General features: G+C 35.2%; 1 pseudogene; it reads right to left on the reverse strand.

Annotated features, from left to right (window-relative positions):
• Positions 1-1,738: 1,738 nt before the first annotated feature.
• On the reverse strand, positions 1,739-2,687 carry LOC127096360 (uncharacterized; annotated as a pseudogene).
• Between the last annotated feature and the right edge of the window lie 10,256 nt (positions 2,688-12,943).

Here is a 12,943-nt window from a genome sequence, read left to right on the forward strand (position 1 = left end):
TATTTCTCAAGTACTCGAACGATTGGCGTACGCTATATTGCTCGAATTCTTGTCATCCAATTAAAACCTTAAACTTTAAAAGTCAAATAATCTTCTACTTAATATAATTTCTAAAACATTTTTAATTCCAAATTTCGGATGAAAAGATGGGAGGCGTTTGCCTCACCATCTCTCAAATAATTGAATGATTGGCGCTCGCCATATTGCTCAAATTTTCGTCTTCCGATTAAAAACACGCTAAATGGCCTTGGATAAAGGAATAGGTGGCGCACACCTCATTATTCCTTAAATAAGCAAGTGGGAGGCGCACGCCTCACTACCACGCATATTCGATTCCCGCAAACAAACTTTCAATAGTAATTTAAACGAAAAAGGGAGTAGAAGGCGTTCGCCTTATTATTCCTCAAAAGAATTGAACGATTGGTGTGCACCACATTGCTCGGTCTTTTGTCATTCTTCTACAAAATACCAAACATATTAAACCTAATTTCTCGCCCCCGTGCGACCAACAACCAAAACTCTTTTAAAAAAGAACATTGTTTAATCCTTTCTAATGCGCACAACAAACTAGTGCTTAAGCCTCCGCCGAGAGTAGACAAGTCAACATTTAGCCTTTAGAACGCGATCTACACAGTCGTTCATTAAAAAACACCAACAACCCGTAGTTCCCCGAACTATGAATGCTCTGATTTCCTTATTGCACCATAAGGATACGTAGGCACGAGATTGCGAGATCTTGGCAAGCACAATAATAAAAAAAACGTCCCCTTTTCCCCCTTCTGAGGTTTCCATCCATCTCTTTTCAATATTTTTATCACTTGAAGAAAACAAACAACACTCAATTAACATTCAAATAACAAATTAGACTAAAAGATTTCCATTGAGTACAACGGACGTGAAGGGTGCTAATACCTTCCCCTTGTGTAATCGAATCCCGAACCCGAATATGATTGTGACGACCATCATTCAATTTTTTGAAAGGTTTTATCGATATTTTCCTATTCCTTATTTAGGATAAATAAAGTTTGGTGGTGACTCTGTTCGAACTAATTTTTTTCGCGACCATCGCGAGGGTTTTTATTTTTCGAGATGTGACACTTGAGAATTGGTTCAGAGTTGAAGCCCCTCTTGATGCGGTTAGAGAAATTGGTTCGATGGGTTGGAGAGGTTGGTTCCGTTTTATTCTGTTGAGAATTTGCAGTTGAAGGAAGTTTTAATGGAGGTGGGTTCGATCGATGTTTCCAGTTGACGGAAGGTTGAGGTTGTTTTGTTACGAGTTGAGAGGAAGATGGATTGTGATGATAACTCTGTTGTTTTTATTTGTGATGGAGGTTTAATGGAGTTTGGTTCAGTTGGAGGTTTAAAGGAGGTTTTTTTAGATTGAAGATTGGATTACGTTGATGGTTGAAGGGATTTAGAGATGGTACAGGTTGGTTAATTCAGTTAGGACCGTTGAGGGACAGTTAGAATTCAGTTATTCAGTTGTTATGACAGTTATGACCGTTATGACTCAATTCCCCTTTTTGGTTATTCGGTTGAGGTGGTTATATGGGGTTGTAGATTCGGTTGAAAGGTCCGAAGTCGTTATTTTCGTTGAAGAGTTTCGTTATCCCTTGGTTGCAGAGGTTTCTCTTCTTTTTTTTAGAATGGTTTTTTGAGAATTGGTTTTGGAGAAGTTTGATATTATTCTGGTTTATTCTTCCAGGTTATTTAAACTCAACCTCTCTTTGACAACATGTTAGGAGCTGGTACTCTTCCCAGTCCAAACAAAGCATTTGGAGCAGCAACATCTAGAAGTGACCCACTCTGAAATGCATGATGCTATGTGTTCTCTTACCAACTCCAAACCTCCTCCTTGGGGTCGTTTCATAGACATCAAAAGATGGTAAAAATGCTTAGGAAAACGTAATTCAAATAGCAGGGCTTTGCAGTATCCTTCTTCCAGATCAGGATTATTTTGAAGTGGCTCTATATCTTCTGACACTCTTCTTTTTTATGATGAAGTTTTAGAAGCGCGCAACTGATGACATATTCTTTCTTCAAAATCATTTAACAATGGTAAACACCTTTCCTTTCCATCTCCACTTAGAGGAAGGCCATATGCCATGACAAATAAAGCTTCTTCTTCATGTGTCCGTGCATCGGCGACAGCTGAAAGAACTTCTTTGTAGGTTGCACGTATGACTTGGAAGTAAGAGTGCAACAGGGCATGCGATGATGTCCTTTCAGGCCGTAGAAGATAGAGGCAAGAATAGATAGTTTGTGTCAGCGAATGACCCTTGTGCCATTTTGCCTCGCATGCTAGTAGATGGTCCATGATGCCAATTATGCATTGAACATCAGTAGTTTTATCAACACTAATAGGAACCGGAGCAACACCGTTCTCAATGGCTTCATCAAGAGAGTAGTAAGTAGAATCCATACCAGAGTCCATTTTCGGATCCATTATCTCCAAAGCAGACATGACAACATAAAGATTGAAATTATCTCCATGGATGAGGTCTCCCTCTTGAATATCTTGACAGGCGGCATGGAGGAGAGGTGATACATCGGCCCAAGCAGAGTTATCGCTGGAGGGAATATGTGGACGGAGTTGAATGGGAGTTTGTTGTTCGTTGGCACAATCCAACGCCGCCATGGCTTTGAAGCTTGCCTTACTTTGTGTCCCCACTAGGTAGAGAGGAGTGAGTTTTAATTTTTGTATGAATGAAATTTTGACATTAAAAGTGTAATGGTCTATGTTCTAGAATAGAAATTGAATTGAAAATGGTTATTGATGTAAATTGAATGGAATTTGGGATTATTTCGTAGTATGAGTTTGGTTTATGATTTAGAATGAAATAATGGGAATTGGAATTGATTGAATGGTAAAATGAGTTTGTAAATGGAAAATGGTTCATGGAATTTAATGGAAATTCATGTTTGGAGTTGAATGGTTCATTTGTACATGAAATGGAAAGCATAATGGTTATAATGAATCAAGGTTTTTGTAAGTGGAAAATTTCTTAAACAATGGAAAATGGTTTATGTATCGTGTAGAATGAAAATGGTTTAGAAGGTGAAAATGAACCTAGTTCAAAGTGGTTTGAAAAATGTGAAATGAACAAGGCAAAAAGAATGGACTTTGTAATGGATAGACTTAAAATGGACATGTATTATGACTTGAAAAATGATTTCGGTTAGATGGTTGATTTTGGTCAATTGATTGACTAATAAGTCAATAGTTGACCAAAAGTCAACTTAAATAAAAAAATGTGTATTTTTGTACGGACGATTAAATGTGGACCACAATACCTCTGAACCAAACACTAACCAAGGTCTTGACCAACTATGAACATGAATGCACACCATGAATGTATGCATACCTAACTAGATAACCCAATGTTCTTAAACCAAATGAAACATGCCAAGTTCCATGACTCGAAGTTCAATCGTTCCAAACCAACCGAATGATACTTAACCAAGCAACAAATTGTAACACCTTGAATGAATACCCTTCGATCAAAGCATGGGGGACATGAACAGGTAAGCCTATGATGAACTGTTGAACCAATCAATAAGTCTCCATGAATGACCAGATGAACTAGATAAGCCTTAATCTTGAACACATACATGATAGATGATAATGCCATAATCAATAACTAGGGTTTTAGAGGCTATTCTGATGATACTCGTAACCTAACACCCTTGAATCAAAGTCATGACCACAACTATGGCCCCAAAATCAGGGCTTCCACGATGACGACAACCGAGGTGAAACGCTCACCTCCTAGTTAATGCCATGTGTGATAAAACCCTTGGATCCACGATTATACTTTTTCAAATGCAAGTGGAATATACTGTGATATTATAAATATGTATATGAGATGAATGCTTATCAGGAGATGCAAATTCTTAGGGTTAGTGACCTAGATGAACTTGTGAAGGGTGGGGTGAATTTTGGGGTATGACAGCAAGTACTGTGAAATTAGAGTTTTGTTTGCATTAACTTTCTTGCATAATCTTATAATTTATCAAATGGATGTCAAAATAGTATTCATAAATAGATATACTGATAAGGAGATTTACACGGAGCAATCAAAAGGTTATGTGTTTCTTAGTAATGAACAAAAGAGACAAACACTCAACTTAGGGGGAGAGTTTTCAATATTATCAAAACACGAAGTCAAAGAGTTTGTCATTATCAAAAGGGGGAGATTATGAATAATATAACCTATATCGGCTTTAGTTTTGATGAAGACAAAGATTATCAAAGAATAAAAGGATAAAAAATGTCATGTGCATCAATGATGAAGTTGATCAAGAAGGTTGAACATAGAAATTCTAGTGAAGATTTGAAATACAAGAACATGATTAAGTTGTCATTGCAATTTATACTATACTATTTTAAATTACTCATAATTTCATCTTTCACTTCATCTAAAAACCTTGTTGCATTATCATGCGTGATTATCTAAATTTTTTTTTCATTTAATTCTTGTGACAAGTGTTTGTACAAAATTTATGTGAGAACATTATGATATTCTTTTGTCTCTATGTTGATTACATATTGATCATTAGAAATGATATGAATAGAATTTTAGAAGAAAAGAGGTTTCTAACTTCCACATTCAATATGAAGATCTTGGACTAGTTAACACATTTTTGGGGATCAAAGTAAAGCGAAATAGTGGGGGTTATGAACTTAGTCAAACACATTATATTGAGAAAGTACTTGATAAGTTCAAACACTTACATTTCAAGAAAGTGAGTACTCCATTTTATCCTAGTGTTAAACTTCAAAGGAATGACGGAAGAGTTCTAGCTCAATTAGAATGTCCAATTGCATGCAATGTACTAGACCCGACATAACATTTGCAATTAGTAAAATGAGTAGATTTTACTAGCAATCCAAATGGTAAGCACTATAAGGCCATTATTAGGGTTTTCGAATATCTTTTGAAAATAAAAAATCTTGGCCTTCAATTTGGTAGATTTCCTACCATAAGGATATACCGATGCAAGTTGGATATCGAGTGTTGGAGATCACACTACGCCAAAAACTGGAATAGACAGCGCCCCTTAGAGGGCGCTTTATTACAAAAGCGCACTCTAAAGTGAAGAGAAAAAATAAGGAGCATACTACTGGAATAGACAGCGCACTTTAGAGGGCGCTTTTGTAACAAAGCGCACTCTAAAGTGAAGCGAAAAAATAATGAGGAAATGGAGGGACACCAATAGAGGACGCTTTATTGAAAGCGCCATCTAAAGGTAACCTTAGCGGGCGCTTTTAAAAAAGCGCTCTCTATGTCCATGTACATTTCCAGTTTAGAAGGCGCTTATGGAAAGCCTTAGAGAGCGCTTTTAGAAGCGCCCTCTTAGGCCCCCTTTAGAGGGCGCTTTTGTAACAAAGCGTCCTCTAAAGTGAAGCCAAAAATAATAATAATGAGGAAATGGATGGACACCAATAGAGGGCGCTTTAATGAAAGCGCCCTCTAAGGTTACCCTTAGAGGGCGCTTTTAAAAAAGCGCTCTCTAAGTCCATGTACATTTTCAGTTTAGAAGGCGCTTTTGGAAAGCCTTAGAGAGCGCTTTCAGAAGCGCCCTCTTAGGCCCCCTTTAGAGGGCGCTTTTTTTACAAAAGTGCCCTCTAAGGTCCCCTTTAGTAAACATTAAAATTATAACATATACTGCATGTCTCTTTATTCTCCCTCTCTATAAGCTATTTCGTTTACGTAACTAGGTTTTCTCTCTACTGCGATTACTCTCTACTGCGATTACTCTCGTCCTCCGTTCGTTCTCCCTCCCTCACCGTCGTCGTCGTCGTCGCCTTTTTCTGCTGCTGCGTTCATGTTCACTGAGTTATCTGCGTCCACCGTCACTGTTCACTTTCTTCTCCATCGTTACCGTCACCTTGAAGGTATTTCTCTTCTCCATCGTTACCGTTCACTTTCTTCATGTGTTTGATTAGGGCATTTTCTAAACTTAGTTTTACATTATGTGCATTATGTTGATTAATGTTGTTTAGGGCAAACTGAGTTTTTTATTTCTGATTGAAAACCGATATCATTTGAAGTGTGTTTGAGCTTGTGCTTGGAAGTTTGATGATTATGGATGCAAGTTTGTTCATGTTCCAAACACCATAAGTTTGCATTGGTCTTTTGTATGCAGTAGGTGTGTGTGAGTTTGTATTCAATAATGATAAAAAAAAAGAGTTTAGATTGTTGTAACATGAGAGAAATGGAAGGTATATGAATGTGTTTTTTGTGTAGCTTCACGAATATGGTCATTGTCTTACTTGGGTCTTATTGAATCATTTCTATATTACAGATAAAATGGCTAACCAAGACGATACCCATGACGCGAATGGATCACGTAACAATGTTGAAAAAGAAATCAAACGAGGATTGACTGTTATGAAGTCAATCATTCGTGCAAGAGACAAGGGTGTAAAATTTGAAGTACATTGGAGTGCTGAAGACCAACTAATTGAGCCTAACGGTTCAATGTTGGCAAGTTACATTGGTTTCCTTGTTCGACAACATATTCCGATTACATGTGATAATTGGAGAAGTCCGGAATTGAAGGTTGGCAAAGAAAAAATATGGTCCGAGATACAGGTACTTACCATATATTGTTATATGTTTTTTTTGTTGACTATTTGTTGACCATATATTGTTATAATATTACTTATAATAACACACTCCATGTGTATGTTTTTTAGAGATCCTTTCACATCGATGAAAGCCGGCAAAAATATTGTATTCAATTGGCCGGAAAAAGACTCCGAGGATTTCGATCCTTTTTGTCCAACAAATTTCTCAAGGATGAGGAAGGAAAATTTGTTGAAGCAGAACGGCCAATGAAGTATGCCGAGATTATTTCAGCCGATGAATGGGATAACTTTGTCGCCAAACGAAGAAACGAAAAATTCCATGTAATGTCTATTAATTATGGTATTATACAATTGTTAAGTTACTTGGTTCTAATATGCCTTAAACTTTTTTATCCAGGAAGTAAGCGACAAAAATCGGAAAAGGGCATCAAAACCCGCGTATCCGTACAAAAAAGGGCGTACGGGATATGCACGGTTACAACAAAGAATTGTGAGTATATTCAAATGCTATGAGCTTATACATTGTCACAATATGTTATAATTGATGATCTTATAATCTAATTCAATGTGTAGCTAGCCGAGGAGAAAAGTGACGCAACATCTCTTCCGGAGCACGTATTATGGAAGGCTGCTCGGGTTGGGAAGGATGGGGCTGTCGTTGAAGCGGTCCAAAATGTTTATGACGAATGTGTAAGTATATGTAACATTATTTCTTTAATTATATCGAAAATTTTGTTAGACATATAATTCATTTTTAATCTCCTCTAATAATATTTCAGGAGACTTTATCCCAAACCTTACCTTCAACCGAGGTCCAGGATTGCAGGAGCGTACTTAGTCGAGTACTAAATGTTCCTGAGTATTCCGATCGTGTGAGGGGTAAGGGTTTTGGTGTGACTCCGTCGTCATTTTATAAAAAACCAAAAACAAAAAATCCTACCAACAAAGAGGTGATGGAGACCTTGGCGGAGTTAAGGGCACAAGTACTCCAACTGCAAAACGAGAATGCAAGGTATAGAGAGGAAAGGTGCGCTTCTGAGGCAAAAGATACTAGTGACCGAGCTAGTATCAATTGTCAACCGAAATTTCCCGAGGTAATTATATATGTTATTATGAAATTAAAATAGCACTTTTTTACTTGACACATATACACGTTAACAATAACATTTATTATTGGTTTAGGGCATTTCACCTTGTCAGCTGTATCTATCGTCACCAACTTATCGCATAGTTGGCAAGGGAAAAGTGCACAATACTTCGGGTGAATTACTTCACCATAATCCCCTCCCGGTGGGATATATGAAAGTTTCGGTTGACCTTGTATTAGATACGGACGCCCTTCTACCATTACCTGACGTTGTTTCAGAGACAACGTTGATGCGAGATGCAGTCGGATCCTTTGTTGCTTGGCCGTCAGATCTAATTTTCCCAGATGCCGAGGTATATATGTTCTAAATGATTATGAATATTTAGTATTCACATTTTAATTCAGCTACAATTATGATATTTAATCAATCCTTATTACATGGTAATGTTAGACTCCTACAAGACCCACACATAAAGCTGGTAAAGGGATTTCAAGACGCATCGAGTCGGTTGCATCTCAAAAAGAGGTACAAATATATATACCCATTTAATTATATACGCAACGATTCTGTTGCATCACAAAAAGTCATGATTTATTTTATATGAATTTTTAGGTTCCCGGTCGAAAGTTGAAAAGCGCTGGTAAGGATATTCCAACGACGTCCGGGACAAAATCTCAAATTATGATGCGTCTTGAGAAAATGGTGGAAGAGTCTGATATTATGCACGGGGCCATTCGTAGTATAGATTTTGATGAAGGTGTTTTCGGAATTGCTCATTTCGAAATAATTGCAAAGGAGGACATGCAACAACTTTTTGAACACAACGAATTGGGCATCGCTGTCATTCATACATACATATGGTACTCCGATCAATCTATAATTTACTTAGTTGAACAATTTATTTACACATTTCAATGAGTAGTCTAATGTTTATTATGTTTCTATTTAAGGTATATGTATGACACATTGATGCGGGGAACTGAATTGTGTAACCGTTTCAATTTTATTGCTGCTTCCCGTATCAACGCAACGTTAATAACGAAAAATCCAACATATGTAAAGAATGATCTAGTCGATAGATTCATGGCGGCCGGCGATAATACTACACCCAATTTGTATTTTTTACCGTTTAATTCTGGCAACGGGTTAGATTTTCTTTCTAATAATTTCATTCTAATCTATGTATATCTTTTACGTAGAAAATTTTCATTCATCTAAATTTTTGTTTTATTTTACAGTGGTCACTGGGTGTTGGTTGCTATGGATCTTTCGAGACTCATAGTGTATTATCTGGATTCGTTATCGGGTGATTGGAGTAAATATCCGAGTATGAAGAAGACGGTTGACGCGTAAGTGAAATTCCCCTAAATATTCGTGTGTATTTGTATATTTAATTATGTCTGTCAGATTGATCTCAATATACGTTTTTATTTTGTTAGGGCAATACTAAAATTTAGATCGAAAAAGAATTATCGTAATAGGAAGGACATTACCTGGGTCAGAGTTGAGGTATATATTAAGTATCTTATTTTTGCTTAATTATAATAGTGTTTATTTTTTGCTTATAATAGTGTTTGTAAGAAATTAACTATATATATATTGTTTGTTTTTCTGTGTAGTGTCCTCAGCAAAACAATTCGGTCGATTGCGGATTTTTTGTATTGAGATTTATGAGAGATATCATTGCGTTGAATCGTATAGACATCCCAAAAATGGTATGGAATAATAACTTAGGGTTTATTTTAATATTATCGGATATTTCATCTAATTTGTTACTAAATCTTGAATATGTTTTATTCTCTTAATTGTAGTACTTTGACGAATACAAATCTTACTCAAGAGCTCATTTGGATGAAATGAATGATGAATTGTGTCAATTCATTATTGATCAAAGAATCATATAGCTAGGTTGTATATTGTTGTACATATATGTATGGAATGTTGTTGTTGTATGTTGTTGTTGTATATATGTTGTATATTGTTGTTGTACTAGTTTTACTAAATCATGAATATGTTGTTGTATATTGTTGATCAAAGAATCATATATTAATGTTGTATATATGGAGGATTAATGTTGTATATAAATGGATTCATGTTGTATATATCAATGGATTAATGGTGTATAACATTGGATTAAAGGATGAAATCAATATGAATTTTACACTTTTGCAGCATGCGAACAGGTTCCCAATTAAATACCCATTGCTTTTCAAACAATTTTTTTTTAAATAACTAACACTTTAGAGGGCGCTTTCTGCAGGAAGCGCCCTCTAAACACTTTACATTGACAACTTTAGAGGGCGCTTTGTCCAGAAAGCGCCCTCTAAGGTGGCTTTACATTGACAACTTTAGAGGGCGCTTTATCCAGAAAGCGCCCTCTAAGGTGGCTCTCTAAGGTGGCTTTACATGACAACTTTAGAGGGCGCTTTATCCAGAAAGCGCCCTCTAAGGTGGCCCTTTATGGACCACTCCAGAGGACGCTTTTTTCTGAAAGCGCACTAGAATGTGGCCCTTAAAGGGCCACTTTAGACAGCGCTTTCTCCAGGAAAACAAAGCGCTGTCTTTACCTATGCCAGCGCCACTTTAGAGGGCGCTTAAAAGCGCTGTTATAGGCCAAAATAAGCGTCCTCTTTTCCCTTATTTGGCGTAGTGTCATAAATCTACAATTGGGTGGAAATTTACATTAGTTGGAGGTGCAATTTCTTGGAAGAGCAAGAAACAAATGTGGATCACTCTTTCAACCATAGAATCAGAGTTTGGGGCTCTTGCTTCCACTAGTGAAGAAGCTAAATGGTCGAGGGACCTTCTGTTGAAAGTTCCATTGGCTAAAGAAAATTTTTCAAAGGTGTTGACACATTGCGGTAGTCAAGCCACTTTACCTAGAGTATACAAAAAGGTGTAACAGAAAGTCTAGGAAAATAGGAGTTATAAGTTCTTTTGTGAGAAAATTGATTAAGGATGTAATCATTTTATCACATATATACGATCGAGCTATAATTTGCTATATCCATTTACTAAACCACTGGCCAAATATTTAGTAAAGGCTACCTCGAGAGGTATGGGATTGAAGCTCCTTGAATAAGGGTTTCGATAACAGTATAAACCCAATTTGAAGTTAACAATCATTAACCTAACATTCAATGGGTAACAACAACTCGTTATTTGAATGTTTGTGTAACATTTTGTGACAATGTCGAGTATTACATCTTAAGGGTTGAGTTTTTTTTTCAAACTCTTAATGAAGTTCTATATCGAGGATATGTATATCAAGAAATAGATATAAAATGAACTTCACCTATATGTATTTCAAGATGGTGTCGTCTCAAGGTAGGAGATGAAGTTTCTCTCATGAAAAATTCATGAAAACAGGAAAAGAACATGACCATAAATAGTGCTAGGAGAGAGATATAGGTGAAGAACCATTAAAGAATACACGTCAGGTAACGTCGGTATAATCATAAGGGATAATGGTTCAAAGCATAACTACCTAACATAACGATTAAACTTTGCGTTATCCTTACTAAGGATAAGTTCAAATCAAAAGATACTTAGCTTTATTAACATTCTTTGTTTCTCTTTTTCTGGAATTAGTCTTGTCATTATTAGAACAAGTGAGAGATTGTTGTAAATGATTAACAATTAATAATCTTGAGTGTGTTCTAATATGACAAGAAGTTATGCAAGTGAAGGTTAATTTTTTAATTCAGAAATAGACAACACTTCACAAGTGTTGCAGTAGGCTGTTTGTATTTTGAATTCGAAAATAGGCAACACTTCATGAAGTGTTGCAGTATACGAAACAATACAGCCTTTAAAAACTATTGCTTTAGGCGAATAAGTACAACGATTGAAAAATGTTGTTGTAGGCGAAACCGTGCAACATATGGTAAAAGTGTTGTTATAGGCGAAACAATGCAACATTTGGTAAAAGTGTTGTTGTAGGCGAAACAGTGCAACATTTGGTAAAAGTGTTGATGAAAGTGTGTGTTTCATCAAGGGTCGCAACCTTGTGAAACAACATTAATTTGGCCTATAAATTGAGCATTTTGGATTCAAAAAAATACAACACAAAGACATTTGAGAGTGCGTTAAATACTTATAAGAAAAGTGTTTTTGTTCAGGATTCTAGCCTCAATCCATTTATTTACAATGATTTTTTCTAATATATATATATATATATATATATATATATATATATATATATATATATATATATATATATATATATATATATATATATATATATTAATTAGAGGCCTTTTGATCAAATTAAGTAATAAGGCTAGTTTTATTTTTAAATTTGACGATTAATTATATAAAGGCTTAAACATTTGAAATTTAAGCAATTTTTTATTTCCCATCGTAATGTAGAGATTATTTTGTTTTTGCCATTAATTGACAACTTGAACACTTTTGCTGACGAGACCTGCATATGTGGTTTTTCTTTAAATAAATTTTTCTTTATTTAATTAGTGACATGTTGCAATGTCATATTTTCCATGTCAAATTTAAAAAAAAAGATAGAATTAAAGTCATATCTTGAGAGTTTTATACTATCTTCTCTCATTCATAGTGGTAAGAGCTAATACAACACCACAAACCTTTTCAATCTCAATTGGAAATTTCCATGGCAAATTCAAAATTCCTATTCTTTTTCTTCTTCTCCTTCTCTATGTGCATCTCCACATTCGTTCATTCATATTATCATTTCGAAAGCTTCGAACACTATAATAAATAAGATATTTTACGACGAATATTTCACCTCGAACAATAAAAATTCGAGAGGATATATCCTGGGAGCGTCATGTTCTCTCTCTCTCTCTCTCTCTCTATATATATATATATATATATATATATATATATATATATATATATATATATATATATATATATATATATATAACCTATTCCCTCGGTTTTTAAGTTATAAGCGAGTTCGCTTCGAATCTCTGCATTTTTTGTTTTTTCCAATAGTTTAATCTTTTTTTTTTTTCAGTTGACACCTTTCTAGCTTCTCTTTTTTTCTTTGTTAATCTTTTTTTTTCTTTTTTTTTATTAGTATTAACCTCAGTTACATGGTCCAACTTAGAAGTGATATATTTTACATTAATATTTTCAAATCATTTTTTTAAAAGCTCTTTTTAATTTTATATATTCAAATCCCTCGGTTTTTCTAAAAAATCGACTTGATATATATATTTTAAATGTATTCCTAGAATATGGCGCTATGATATATTTTTTATATTTTTTAAATTAAATC

This window comes from Lathyrus oleraceus, chromosome 6 (genome assembly GCF_024323335.1).
Source record: "Lathyrus oleraceus cultivar Zhongwan6 chromosome 6, CAAS_Psat_ZW6_1.0, whole genome shotgun sequence".
NCBI lineage: Eukaryota > Viridiplantae > Streptophyta > Magnoliopsida > Fabales > Fabaceae > Lathyrus > Lathyrus oleraceus.